The sequence below is a fragment of the Pezoporus occidentalis genome, unplaced genomic scaffold (genome assembly GCF_034315485.1).
Source record: "Pezoporus occidentalis ecotype Australia unplaced genomic scaffold, CSIRO_AGI_Poc_V1 ctg61, whole genome shotgun sequence".
NCBI lineage: Eukaryota > Metazoa > Chordata > Aves > Psittaciformes > Psittacidae > Pezoporus > Pezoporus occidentalis.
The window spans coordinates 2,370,243-2,384,759 of NW_026915955.1; the positions used below are offsets into that span (position 1 = coordinate 2,370,243).

The 14,517-nt window shown below is 40.8% G+C and overlaps 1 long non-coding RNA gene across 2 annotated transcripts; it reads right to left on the reverse strand.

Moving 5' to 3' along the window:
• Window positions 1-1,361: 1,361 nt before the first annotated feature.
• Window positions 1,362-14,153, reverse strand: LOC134174537 (uncharacterized). 2 transcript variants are annotated; one of them, XR_009968681.1, is made up of 4 exons: window positions 8,306-11,530; window positions 5,963-6,087; window positions 4,884-5,084; window positions 1,362-3,707 (listed from the first exon to the last, which is right to left on the reverse strand). It is a non-coding gene; the product is annotated as an uncharacterized LOC134174537 (long non-coding RNA). The 2 variants fall into 2 exon arrangements; XR_009968682.1 differs by lacking the exons at window positions 1,362-3,707; window positions 5,963-6,087 and having other exon boundaries at window positions 4,652-5,084; window positions 8,306-14,153.
• Between the last annotated feature and the right edge of the window lie 364 nt (window positions 14,154-14,517).

The following is a 14,517-nucleotide window of genomic DNA, read 5'->3' on the forward strand; positions in this document are numbered from 1 at the left end:
GCTTCATAAATCCTTCCCATTTGACTAAAAATCTTGGCTAACAGGCAAAAATCTGAGATGTGCATGCACAGCTGGGAAATGAGCTTCGCAATGCACAGGCGGTCCAAATCCCAGAGGGGAATGGCCCCACATGGGACTGGCACAGGGAAGCAGAATGACACATGGGACCTTGCAGTGCTCTCTGCAGATGAGAATCTGAAAAACTCAAGCCAAAAGAGATTTGCAGCTGCCAGCTGAATCTGAAGGAGACTTACCATAGGTAAGATTTGAAGTACTCCCACTTTAGCAGGGAAGAGACGGCTGACCTGACTGCAGACTCAGGGGTTACTTACAACACTTGTGAAGCTGAATTCATCCTTAGATTCAGATGTGCTGATAATGCAGCAGTAATGGAGACTTTCCACATAACTCATTTGAGAATTTACTCAGATACTGGGGTTTATTATTTACAAAAGACTAATGCCATTTTGTCTTTACAGACAGCTGTGCCAGGATATCATTTTCTAAGCATTGATTTGTGAAATATGTATGAGATGAATATATATATATGAAATACATAAAGCCACTGATTATGGGATAAAAAAGTAAACTTCAGGTTCCATTTACAGTACAAACCTGTCACTGTAATCAATAAAGGCCTGTTAAATATTAGCAAGGAGAGAACAAATGGGGAAACAGCACACTATGACTAAATCCTGCTTAGATTTCACTTAACTGCCAAAAAAAAATATCTGTTTTTAACCCATGGCCTCCAGGAATTAGGCATTCTGTTTGGCAGGGGCATTTCTCTCCATTATTTAAACATTTAGTCTCTGAATGCCTGCAGCAGTCTGATGGGAAACATTAGTGAAAAAAGAGATTTCTGAAAAGACCTTGCTATGTTTGGGAGATCCCAATTCAATACAGCTATGTAGAAAACGTGATTCAAGAGGGCCACATACATGCTTACATTTTTATTTGTAATCACATGCCCAGCAGGAGAATAAAAAAAAGAAGGGGGGGGGGAGGCATCTCTAAACAGAATTTTAGCGGAGAAGTGGAGAAAACTGACTGAAACTGGTAAAAAACAGTGTATCTGACCAGTATTGTCTTCTTGTTGCCTCAGGTTCCCTCTTCTGCCTCTATTGTTCCAGCTGCTATTCCTATATTTAACACATGCCCATACTACAGAGCAGAGTGCATCAGTGAGTGCCTCCAGACTAACTTTGAATCAGCTTCCCCAGCAGCACACTGAGCAGGTTGTGCTGTGCTCCATCTCCCACGCTGGGAGCCTCACCAGCAATGGGTCACAATACCAGCAGCAGGATGGTTGCTCACAGGACTCCCTGACATGAGACTGAAGCTGTGATACTGCACCTGGCAGTCAGCAGGACACAGGTCCTTTCCCTACTTGACACTAACAAAGCAGACAAACCATGTTGAAGTCCTTTCAAAATTCAAGATCTTTTCAAGAAATAAACCAGCATTACAAGATGCCTCTCTACTTGCACAGATCCTCAGCTTCAGAGAAAAACAATTTTTCAAGCTGGAATAGTCTCCATTCAGTGGTCCTCTTTGATATAACTATTAACATGATGGAGAGACTAAGTGCTCCGGGCTTAATGGGATGGCACAGCTGCTTGCCATTGCTCATTAACTACCAACAGCAACACAGGAAGCAAACCAAAGCCTTACTGGCAGGTTTTTTAATCTGTATAAATTGGCATTTAACAACTAGAGAATGTGCGCTTAGGAAAAGGAATGTGGCTAGTCAGGGTGCTCACCAGAGAGCAGGATGTTAGAAAAGAAAAATGACTCTCATTTAGTAAACTGTTGTAGTGCCACTGAACATAGCACAGCTTTACTGGTCCACATAAGCTCAGGCTTTGTCTGACAGGGCCAGATCTGTTGGATCTCCACACCTAACCAGTGAGCTATGCTACCCACACACTAATTCCTCATGCTGTCCCACAGGTTTTCCCAGTCTATCCACCTCTGCACAGACCTTTGCCAGTGCAGTTTTGCAGCACAAACATTCAAATGAAATATTGCTCACTGCTGATGAAGGACCACACTGTCATTTTTGCTCGGGTACCATGGTACTGCTCAGTCCAAGTGGGGAAGTAAGGTATGCTTCAAAGAAAAGAAAACAGGGGCAGTAAATCACAGACATTAAAAGCCTCCTTTTAAAGAGTCATCTGGACTAATTATGTGAGCTTATCCAATACTGAGTACACACTGAAAAGCTCAATTGATAAAGAAAAAAGGCTGGATCTGACAAATCCATGTGACTAAGAAAAACACGCCCTGAGGAGGCTGCCACTGCTACAGCACAAGAAAGCACATTGTGAAAACACCATGGTGTGGGCAGGAAGCAAATTCCAGAATTATGGACGGTATGTGGCAGCATACTGATTGCTCCCCAACAGGACTGCCTCAGCTCTGCACAGGCATTTTGCTTGAATTAGGCAGAAAGTAGAGAAGCAAGTTCTCCTGCAACACAGGAACTATTCTTCTGAGCAGCTGATTCATTGCCTGCATGAAATTGTCCATCATGGTTGCAGTTGTTTAGTTCCTTCAAAAAGTCTTTGTACTCCTGGGCTTTGAAACTATGGGAACAGTGAAAAGGACTTTCAAAATCAGCTGTTAAAGTGTTATATATTTACTTTAGCTCATTATAGATAAATAAGAGCTTTGTTTTTATAATATTTTTTTTTCTAAAGCCCTCTGCAAACTTTTAACTATGTAACACTAAACTTTGTAAGATTTGACCTCATTCTTCATAATAAAAACATATGGTAGGGAGCCATCTCTAAGATGAAAGGCCCATAGCTCAACCTTTGCACTATATCCAGCTGTAAAAACAGTCTTCACACTCCTCTAGAGAGCTATTGAGCAGGTTTAGCAGTAGAGTACATCAAAAGGATTTGCCTTCATGGCCCACAGTAACCGCAGCCTCGTATTAGATCATACTGGGGGAGAAACCTGAAGTGCATGCTGTTGAAAGTTCATCACACACTGGTAAGTGGAGATGGGAGCAGATTCAAGCACAGAAATAAACTTTCTGCTCCTCATGACTAAAATTTTTGTCTACATTGCGGGCTTTGCTTGGCCCAAATCTCTCCAAGTCAGGCACCCACCATTCACACCCTGGTTTCAAACGCTTAAGTAATGGCAGCATGCCCTGCCTCTGGGAAGACAAATTGTATCTGGAAATGATTGCCCTGCCTTCTGGGAGACCTGTGGTGAGACCTGGACCTGCCTCTCTTTGATCTGCAGCGACTGCCTAAATGAACAGACTCAGGTCTGCAAATGTATCTTCAATAGACTTGATGCTCTAGATCTCCAGAGGCTGAGTTACATCTGAAGTTGTGCACAGATAGCGAGTGGATCGAAAACTTAGCAGAAGTCTGTTCTGCTTATCTTGCCATGTCTTGTCTCGCTGGTCCTCAGAGCCCCTGAAGTGAAGTAACAACACTCACCATCACACTTCATACACATTTGCAGCAAAATATTATTGTGAATAGACATTAGAAGTAGGTTTTATTGGAGTGGCTGGTCTCTGAAACATGTGCCATGAATACTTATCAGGAACTTCAGGATCACTGGTGAAGGAGCATCCCCAGCTCAAACTAGATCTTGACAATGGAGACCAAATTGCAGGGTCTGTCAACCTTTTGCTCAAGTTCACTTCAAAGCAGGCAGGAATACTATTCTTTTGCTCTTATCTGGATCAAGAAAACAAACATTAAGCACAGTTCAGCCATTTAATTTTGGAAAAGCTAATTTTGCAAAACTAGAAAGTACACTGAGCTCTTTATGTTGACTGCTCTATGAACTAGTACAAAATACAAGTAAGGTGGTAAGAGGTAGTATGTGTTTTAAATCAGGTGATAGAGCTAGGAAGGAAAGAATAGACACCCTTTCAGGAAACTCACTTTATTTGCCTGGTGCTGAGCACCTGCAGACTGAGTCTCATCGCAGTGCAGAGTATTGTTTTATAGTGTGGCTTAACAAAACAAAAATTGTTTGCCAGTTTTATGTGACAGCTACTGATGCCCTGTTCAGAAACAGAAACACAGTCTACTAACTTCCTTTCTTTGTTTTAATTACTGAAACATGCTTTCTGTATTAGAACAGTTCAGTGAAGAGTGGGAGAGCTGAAACAATCACCAAATGGTACAATACTTGTTCCAAGAACACTTTACAAAAGTAGAAAATGATGATTTGGCCCAGAGGAAAAAACATAGTGAAATATAAATATGCTACATTGTTAGATCAATGAAGAAATTAATGGAGGCAATCAAGGATTATGCCTGCTCATAATGTAGTCATGACCAGGCATAAATGCACTCACAAAGGGAAAGGCAAACTTCTGCTACTGGCACAAGGACCTCATAGACAAGTATTAGCACATACCAAGATCACTTTAAGCACTTCTGATGATGAGTACTGAAAATTTCTATGGTCCAACTTAATTATTAGGTGCTAGATATCTTATATTTATCACTGTAGAATAAAAATATTCTTCTTTTAATTAATTCTAGGGTCTGTAGAAATTGTTCCCTGGGAGCTGCTAGATTGTTCCAGTACTAATTTAACACATTCCTATCTAGACTGAGCTGTCAGTATAGCTCACTGCAATACAGATGATCATATCATCCCATGAAACTGCATTGTGTACACTGTTCATTACATCAAAAGCTTTTCATCCAGGCAGTAAAACCAGTTACAGATAGCACAACATGTCCCAGAGCTTTATGAGTTCAGAGGAGATAGATAGAAAACTGCCAGGCAGTTTTCCCTACCCAGCACAGCAGTACCCTATTTGGGAAGGGAGAAGTCCTGTTCACAGATCAAAATACACAGGAGAGAAAGTAGCTTTCTGCTGACCAAGATCTTACTTATAGCTTTCACTGGAGAGATGCAAGTTGTAAAATGTGCAGTCTAGCCATTCTTCATTCATATGTAATAAACACAGATGCTTTCTTGTAGGAATCAATGACTCAAGGAAAAGTTTGTTTGCTCTCTGAGTGATTTGGGAGGGCAGAGAAGAATGCTGTTGGGGAGTACTTGGCATGAATTTACAGCCTGAAGACAACAGCCTGCAATGGAAGTTGGGAAATATTTAGAAAATTAGAAAAGAGACTGTGTTATATTGTTCCTGTCTCAAATGATGTGTGGACGGTGTTCACTTCCCTGCAGGAGGGATGGGGGTGCGTGGCTAAGGAGGGAGGCACTGGAATTTGCATGCTCCAGTCCCATTGGCTTTTGTTTTGGTACAGACGGAGGACAGAAAGCAAGGAAAGGGCACTCCTTGTAGGCCTAAAAAATAAAGAGGTGCTTTAATTAACATGAATATATTGTCTTGCATGAATTGTCTTATATTTCTAGCATAATGGCAGGAGATGGGGAGGAAGAGGAGAGGTGGAGGTACTCTTTACCGCCAAGCTCGGCAGCACAGGAAAGCACGCATTTAGAGATAACCAAAATTTTTTGCTATATTGAATTTTTATAAAGTCAAAGCTTGCCCATTTTGCAAAACATAAGCTGTCATTGTTTTGACAGGAAGGAGGGAAGAGGGTGGGGTAGGGAAAAAAGTAAAGAAGAGAGGAAGACAAAGTACATGAGAACAGGCACATGTAACACTTCCCAAAAGGTTCAGATGTTGATGAGAAGTGACATCTTGACACAACTCAGTTTAATGAACATGTTTGAAAGAGCTTGGGTTTATTTCTGTATGGAACCAAAAGATGTTTCAAGACCTCAATAGATGCCCCAAAATGGGAAAGCCACTCTCCCAAGAAGATCCAATTAGATTTGCTCCAGTGTATATCAGGCAGAATCTGAATATGAATAAGCTAACAGGCGCAGAATTTACACTCAGGTTTATACTTTGCAAACCATTATTATACTTTGCAAACCATATTATACTATGTAACCATTGTGCTACTAATTGAGAGCTCATGGACAACATACTGACCTGCACCTTTGTGGGCAGCCACCTGAGTACAAATAGATTCTTCCAAACCAGTTTTCTTAATTGCATCTTCAGACTGCTGTTTAGAGACATTACAGTAACCAGCCACCTTGGGTTCCTAAAAAGCACTGAAGAGCACAAGCAACAGAAGCTCACTAGGGTTAGAGGGTTAGAGGAGAGGTAAGCAAAGCAGCACAGTTCTCAAGTCCACAGAAACAATCAGAAAGAATCTTTCCAGCCATCTCAGTCTTCTGACTACCCAGGTGATTGGCTCTGGTACTCTCTGGGTGAGGTGGGTCATTTTCCCTGTTACTGATGCAGCCCTGTGCCTTTCAAAGAGCAGTTCTGCTCACCTGTCTGCCTGCCTTTGTGACTGATACTGGCACAGCAAGATCAGGGACCTGAAACCATAATCAGCAAGCAGGTTCTTCACAAGACTGAACAGAGAAACAGAGCATGCCATTTATTCCTGCAGATTTATTTCCCATTTACAACTGATGCAAGAAACTGTGTGAATGATACATAGCTGAGATAAATTTCTACTTTCTTAAGAAAAAAATAATAATCTCGCAGCATCATACATAGGTATTTGCCTAAAAACTCCTACTATGCAGAACATTTTTACCTCCATTGCTTAAGATGCACTGGAAACCTTAGCAAAGTTAGAATATTGGTTTAAACAAAGGGCTATTTTTTTCCTGAATATGTTGGAAGTGTAAACTTTAAGCAGCCAAACATTTAGCTGAAATGCTATGAAAATATGCTTTAAATTCCACTTACAGAAAAAAATATGCATAGACTAAGAAGAATTATAGTACTTCATAAAGTTTTGGATTCGGTTAGGATCACTTAACTTAGTTTAGCAGAAGCAGATTTCCCATAGTGGCTTCTAGTAAACCACTATCGATTATCGCAACATTACAAGAGGCCATTTTCAACTTGATTGTTTGCTTTCCAATTACAGTCAATGTTACCTTGGTTATATCAGGTTACCCTATTACAGCAGCTGTAAAACAGATCAGGGCCTTAGAAAACCTAAAGCTCAATTGGCTCTATTTCTAGAAATCCTGTATTTTGAAATCGTTGTAGTTCCAACCATACAGGGCAGCTCAGGCCAGAACACAGTGGCTATTGGAAAGGAGCCATATTTTCATCCTCCTCACCTACCACTTGCTGTAGCAGTCCCAGGCACGTGGTAGGAGGAGAGCTGGAAGTACCACGCAGGAGGTTACAGAGCAGATTGACTTTACATGACTCAGCATCAGTATAGGCCACTGCTTAAGAAGAAAGTCTCACTGGTAATATCTAAGCATCTAAAATGTAAAGCCAGAAGGAGTCAGATATGTGCACTTGCTTTTCAATGCCCTGTGCCATATGGCATTGCTGCATGAGCCTTCCTGTCTCATAAGCTGAGTGGAAGCAGGCATGTGTGTAACTAATGCATGTACTCATCATGTCCTGCTCCTGGGAGCAATGCCAGATTCAAGTAACTGATACTTCCAGTAGCCCATTTCACCCCACTTGTGTGATCTGTGGGAATTATTAGGGTCATGTTTGCACAAGCCAGTCTGCAACAGAAGGCCAGCCAATGCTTATCTGCTCAGAAACTGGAAGCCGTTGAGCTGGTAGGCACCAGAACTCATTTGCTCTGAAAATCGGCACTGTTAGATGCAGATCAGGTCAGGTCAATACCCCTAAGTTCAATGCCAGTCTACATCATGGTCAGACTAGAGCAGACAGTCTTGCTAAATTTGATAACTTACTTCATCATGTCTACTCTGTAATTTAATTTCCATGTTAACCCCCTCCTTACCGTAGTTAAATGATGCCTGAAATACTCATTTGACTGAATTCCGTGTCCTCCACCCCTTAGCTATCATAATGGCTTGTTATTAAATATGGAAAGGGTTAGAGTTAACAAAGGGAGATGGGAAAGTTTCCAGGATATGCACCTGTCTATTGCACACTAATTGGGTCAGTCATGCACTGAGAGACTAATGTGTGTAATGTACTGGCTGGTGTCTTTCAAAGCATTATAAACCTACAGTCACATTAGGTGTAAGTGCTATTATGCCCAGAAAGAGCTGTGCAAATCCTTGTGTGAAAAATCTGAGCATCTTCTAAAAAAGACCAGAGAAATTGTCTTCTGCTCTGTTCACATCTTCTCATGCACTTCTCCTGGAAACATTCACCCACCTATTTAATGAGGCTAAAAGATCTGCAAAGAAGTAGTTTGTACTTAACCCACACAAAGATTTTACATTCTATCTCACTTAAGTTGCCACACAAGTAATCTGCTTGTAATTATACTCTTATACTTGAGTGCAAAGGAACAGTATCTCTTACCCGACCCAAACTTTCAGCCCCAAGCTACAGAGCTTCTGCTTTGCATTCTCAGCTCTGAAGTCACAGGGCCAACAAAAGTCAGGAACAAGTTTGTGAAATCATTTTGATTGATGACAGCAAGTTTGTTCACAGTCCATTGCCTCACCAAGCAGTAGGAGGTGTTTCACCAGTTATGAGTCAGTATCTGTAGCTGGAACTAGATGCTTAACGGCAGGTTAATACAAAATACAAAAGGATCACCAAAGACTAAAAAATCACACTAACACTTTCAACAATAAAAACGTGGCCACAGGCAAGGGGCACTGATATCACTAAGAGTGTTCTTGCCATATATCCCACAAAAACATTTCTCCAGACTAGCATTGGATGTCCTGACTTTTTTAGGAACCTGCCAGCAATCAGGAATCTCAAATGTTTATTTGGGGTTGGGATTATAGGGCTCAACTCCAGTATTCCCTAACGTGAACAGGAGCACACAGCAAGCATCAGTTGTCTTAAACTATTCCCACGCAAACTGGCACATGGACACTGGTGGTACTCTTTGAGATGCATCTGAAAGCAAAAAGTGATGTAAGCCTACATCATCATAGGAAATTAGTTGTCTAGATGGACATCAGGTTCTGTTTCAAATGGGTTAGTAAGCCCTTAAGGAACAAATAGTACATTTACCCTTAACTGCTGTACTTCCTGAAAAGATCAGAAAAGAAAAATGATCCCACTTACTGGCCATGCTTCCTTACAGATCTTGCTTTCTAATGACCCACATTTTCTGGCACAGTTGCCTTGGCAAAATTCAGTGTTTTCAAATACTTACAACAGATGCACAGTCACAACATTTTCCATCATACTCACATTTAGATACAGATCTCTTCAATTTTCTCTTAAGGAATGGATTGTAGGTGTTATCTTTGTTTATGGTTTAAAACTTGAAAAACAGTCAGGTGCAACTTTTGCCTAGAGGGACTCAGCACCTGAATACATGCATAGATTTCAATGGAGCACTAGGCATTATCGCATGTTTTACTTGTATATGCCTGCTCAGTTCTTCCACCTTTAGCATGGAATATCCATTGGCTCTGCTATCATCGGCACAATTTAGCAAATAAACCAGCAGATAGAAACCTGCCCACTTTACTGTGAAGCCTGAGAGATCCACATCAGTTTGATGATTCCTGGAGCATCCATCTTGAGAATGTTCTCATCTGTCCAGGTTTTGAGCTGAGATAATCAGACTAAACATAGTACATATTGTATTGGCTTTACACTGGAGCAATTCTTCCAGCTGAAATATAATAGCTAGAACACATATTTGAAAAAGTGGTCTATCTGGAATGATGATCTGTTCTAGTTTGCCAGTACCCACCCATATAAAATGTATGTGTCAACCATCCTTTCGCATTTATTGAAAGAGAATTTACCACAGTTATTTATAAAGAATCCGCTAAATGAAAAGCCCATTCATTAAAGTACACCCTTAATTCATTTCAGGCTTTTTCATGCCCTGTCATGTTATGGATATTCCTATTTCACAATCCAAGCAGGCAAAACAGAACAATCCATCCTTTGGTTCTCCAGAACATTCACATGACCTGATGACAAATATCCATCATGGAAGAAATAAGAGCTTTCACATGGTGCCTGAAAAAGAAATGTTCAAATGGATTCATGTTAATAAACAATTTAAGTTACTTCAGACAAATATGTGCTCTCATCAGGAAATAAAACACCCATTTTGTTTTTCAGCTACTCATTAGAAACAACAAAAAAGGAGAACTTACTGAATTCAGAAACACCACCAACACCCTTTTTCCCCCTTATGTTTGTAAATAGTCTGCAGCAAGTGTCCCACATACACTGAACAAAGCTGCTGATCACTGCCAATAAATGAGACAAACGGCACTACAGAGAAAAGCTTAGACTGAAAAGGAGGAGATTGACCCTTCCATCATACATCATCTGAAAGAGGGCTGTTGCTGATTCCTGAAAAAGCAGAACAGGACAAAAGAGCAGCTTTTCCTCATTCTTGGGGCAAAAGGCTTTCAGCACAGCTTGTATCTCTACCTTTCACTCAGAATGCATGGCTAGAGTGTGCAGAGCTGTCACTCCTTGCTACTTGCAGAGCTGTGCAGCAGATTCACATCACCCCATGTCAAGCGACTCAAAAATGCAATATAATAATTAACAGAACAACGATGAAAACCGATGATGGGTTTAGAGTATTTGTAAGAAATGTCTTCTCTCCTCCTTTATCTTCTTTTCCCTTTCTCAGTTTCCAAATTGAATATTCCTTGGTGCTAACAGCTTTTGGGCTTGACCTTTTAAACCTCTGCATAGGATGTTTTAAGCTCTCATGTGTAAGTATACTATATCCCTTCAGGGGTTCAGCCATGAGGACATTGCTTCTCTATACACAGCAGGGCAGCAACCCATATGTTGAGATGGGAATCTCTGTATTAGAAGAAAGTACATAGCAAAACTTTGGTTTCATATACACTCCACTGCTGAGCGTCCAGCATTTTCTCTAAAAATCATTTTTATTTCCTTTAATTTGTCCTACAGTTTTCTCCTTTGAAAACCCATTGGCAGGAAAGTGGAGCAGAAGTACAATAAACAAATATAAGAATAGCAGAAGTGTCTTGGTACCTTTTTTGGTCCTTATCTTTAAGAAGTTTTACAGCATATTTTGAGGTCAACAGGAGGGTACTTATTAATCAGATTGGACAGTGTTACTTAAGCAAAACAACTAATCTTACATTCATTTTTACTTTGACTCATAGTGGTTAATATGGAAATAGACTCCTCTTGCCCTGACTCACTCTTTAAATTGATTAAAAGACAAGGGCTTGCTCTACCACAAAGGGATACAAAAGTCAGATAAGCCAGTCCAGAGGCAGCAAAATTACCTCCTGTAATTTTTCCCTTAGAGGACATGCCCAAAATGGCCCCTACCACAATTGTTTCTCTTGAACTGTTTGCAGAAGATGATGCAGAGGATGCCCGTCTGACAATCTCTGGCCAAACGTCTATCACACAACTTAGCACTCATTACTTGCCAATGCACTAACAGTCACATTATGGGAAATTTGCCTCACATTATGGGAAAAGAGACTGTGCAACATAAATGGGAGGGAAAGGGATGTCTAGCAGATTCAAGCCCACTGGCAGAGGTGGTCTTGGTTTCTCAGCTCAACTCCCCAGGGAAAAAAGGAAAATTACTTCAACGACTTCATTACATCCATCAGGATTACAATTAATGACCTCAGGTGGGAAGCATCAGCTCACAGGGAGCCTAAATCTTTTGAGGAATACAAGAAGAAGGTTAGAAATGCATATGAGTTACACAAACTCAATGAAGAATTTATTGCAACAGCATTGTTCTTTTTCTCTCTGTTCCCCTGCTCTCCCTCCACTCCCTTCTCCTTACTATTAAGTCAGCTAGAAATGGAGGCAAAGCAAGGCTTGCAGCACTCCAGAAACCTGTGTTGCTGCTGCCAGCAGTGAGATAGGATGAAAAATGCAGTTATGTAGCTTTATGAACGTTTTGCTCACACAGGAAATTAAATCAGCAAAGACATCATGTACTTTAGGACATTCTAAATAGCAGTATTATCTATAAAAGGAATGAATGCTATTACATTAATTCCCCTTCTAAAGGTAGTACATTTCATCTCCTTTGCCTCATCGGTATACCTATAAACCCTCTACTATTTACAAGTAATAAAGTGCCCAAATATCGTTCAGGTCCTAAACTCCATTTGGTACAGAGGAAAGAGGAGGCAAAGCTGTGTCCATCTGCTCCTTGGAAACATTAAGGTCTAGTTAGGATTTAAGTTCATTCCTCTTTCTTAACCTCTCATGCAACCAGTCACCAGGAGGGGAAAAAAAAAGGAAACCCACAAAAAAAAACAAAAACAAAACAACAAAACCAACAAAAGCTGCAATAAGCTGACTTACCCTGTATTAGATTTTTCTCTGAGGTTTTTACACAGCCAGCTGACTGGAGAGTTCCTTAGGCAGCTTCATATCTCTGCCATGCAGGAGCTAATGAGCTTTTCAGCATGTCCCAGGTGCTTTACTATAAAAATTAAGATATTATGAGAAAGATAGCTTACATAATCTTTTAAATATTCCTTAAACCAACACTTCACACTTCCTGCCAGGTCAGAGAAGGAAGAAACTAGAAAGAAATAATCTGATTAGTAAATCCATTGAATCTTCTTCTTTTTAACAGTTAGACTCTACTAACAGTACATGTGATATTTGAATGTGAATCTCTGCTACATACATACCCATATTATATATACATAACATGCATATAATACATATGTAGGGCAATGCATGTGAAGGTCATTTCATGTCCATGAAATAATGGGCCACGAGGATGACTGGGGACTGGAGCACCTCCCGTAGGAAGACAGGCTGAGAAAGTTGGGGCTGTTCAGCCTGGAGAAGAGAAGGCTGGGTGGAGACCTCATAGCAGCCTTCCAGTATCTGAAGGGGGCCTATAGGGATGCTGGGGAGGGACTCTTCATTAGGGACTGTAGTGATAGGACAAGGGATCATGGGTTCAAACTTAAACAGGGGAAGTTTAGATTGGATATAAGGAAGAAATTCTTTCCTGTTAAGGTGGTGAGGCACTGGAATGGGTTGCCCAGGGAAGTTATGAATGGTCCATCCCTGGCAGTGTTCAAGGCCAGGTTGGACAGAGCCTTGGGTGACATGGTTTAGTGTGAAGTGTCTCTGCCCATGGCAGGAGGATTGGAACTTGATGATCTTAAGGTCCTTTCCAACCCTAACTATGATTCTATGATTCTATGAAATCAGTTTCAACTTTGAGAGAAAAAACATACCCTGTTCTTTCATCCCTGTTCCTGAAGATCCCTCATTGGCTTTACATCCCCGCTGTCCTAAAGGATATTTCTTTCAGAGTCAATCGTGCTTACATATCATGTGGTTTCTCCTCACCTGACCCATTATACTGTGAAGGATGTTTACCAAAGACGGATGAGACTTGTGTAGCCCCTCACATTATTAGCTGACATGTTAAAAATCATCAGTGACTACAGCTATTGCTGTGACTGGCATCCCAGCTGTCATTTATTTCTGGGGGCTCTAGAACTAGGCATGAGAGAAGACATCCCTTCATTTAGAAAGCAAGCTCTGCAGAGAGGATGTAGTACTCTTCCACCTGACTGATCCAGAGAGAACAAATAAAAGATGCTCTGATCCCAGTGGGTGACAGCCAAAAAGAGGAACACAGTGATGTTACAGGGGACTAGGAGTTCAGCCAAATGGAGAAGCAGATGAACTCATGGACAAAAACCATTCTGTCTCCACGTAAGGTCTGTGTAATCAAAAACAAACAGAAAGAGGAAGGACAGTGAAGACATTTGGGCAGAATCATTCAACAGGGCTGCTTTCAATGGAGTCAGCAAGTCTTTAATAACATTGGTATTCTCAAGCTGGACACTAAATAATTATCAGAGTTCAGTGTATACTTTTCTAGATGGTTTTAGTCCTCCTATCCACTTGAGCAATGAGCTATTACTTGCTCATATGTTATCATGTTAACAATTCAATATGGATCTTGTTACACTTGCTGGGGAATTTCCCAACAAAACAGATTTTTGTCTAGAAACTATTGACTGGTCAAAACCAAGAAGTTTTGGCCAAACTGTAGTGAAAGGCAGGAGTTTTTCTAGAATTCATCCTGCCTCTTTTCCTTTGGGAATATGAAGCTATCAAAGATTCCAGGTTCTCAGCTTCTGGGGAATTTCACCATAATCAGCACTAACTCATCCACCAAGACTCAAGGTTCAGGCTCCTTGCCCGTTGATTTAGGAGCCTAAGAGAAGAAGAAGCCGAAGAGGCTCTCCTCAGCTACTGTTTCTCTATCAATTTTTCCTTCTCTGTCCATTTGCCTCATATACACCTATACAATAGCAGCACAGATGACCAGCTTATTTCACATTACATTTCACCTTCTCAGGTCTGCATTTAGGTTTAAGTACAACCCATGTTGCTAAAAATAACAAAGAAGCTACAATAAATCTAAAGCAAGAAGCTTTCTACTTGGGAGGAGGTTACCTCCCAAGACAGCGCAGGATGGAACACACTTCTCATTTTGCTTTATGCCAGTGTAATCTTTGTTGCAGATATCTGAGGAGACAATTTCTGCTTCTCTAGATGAAAATTAAAATGCGATGGGCAAT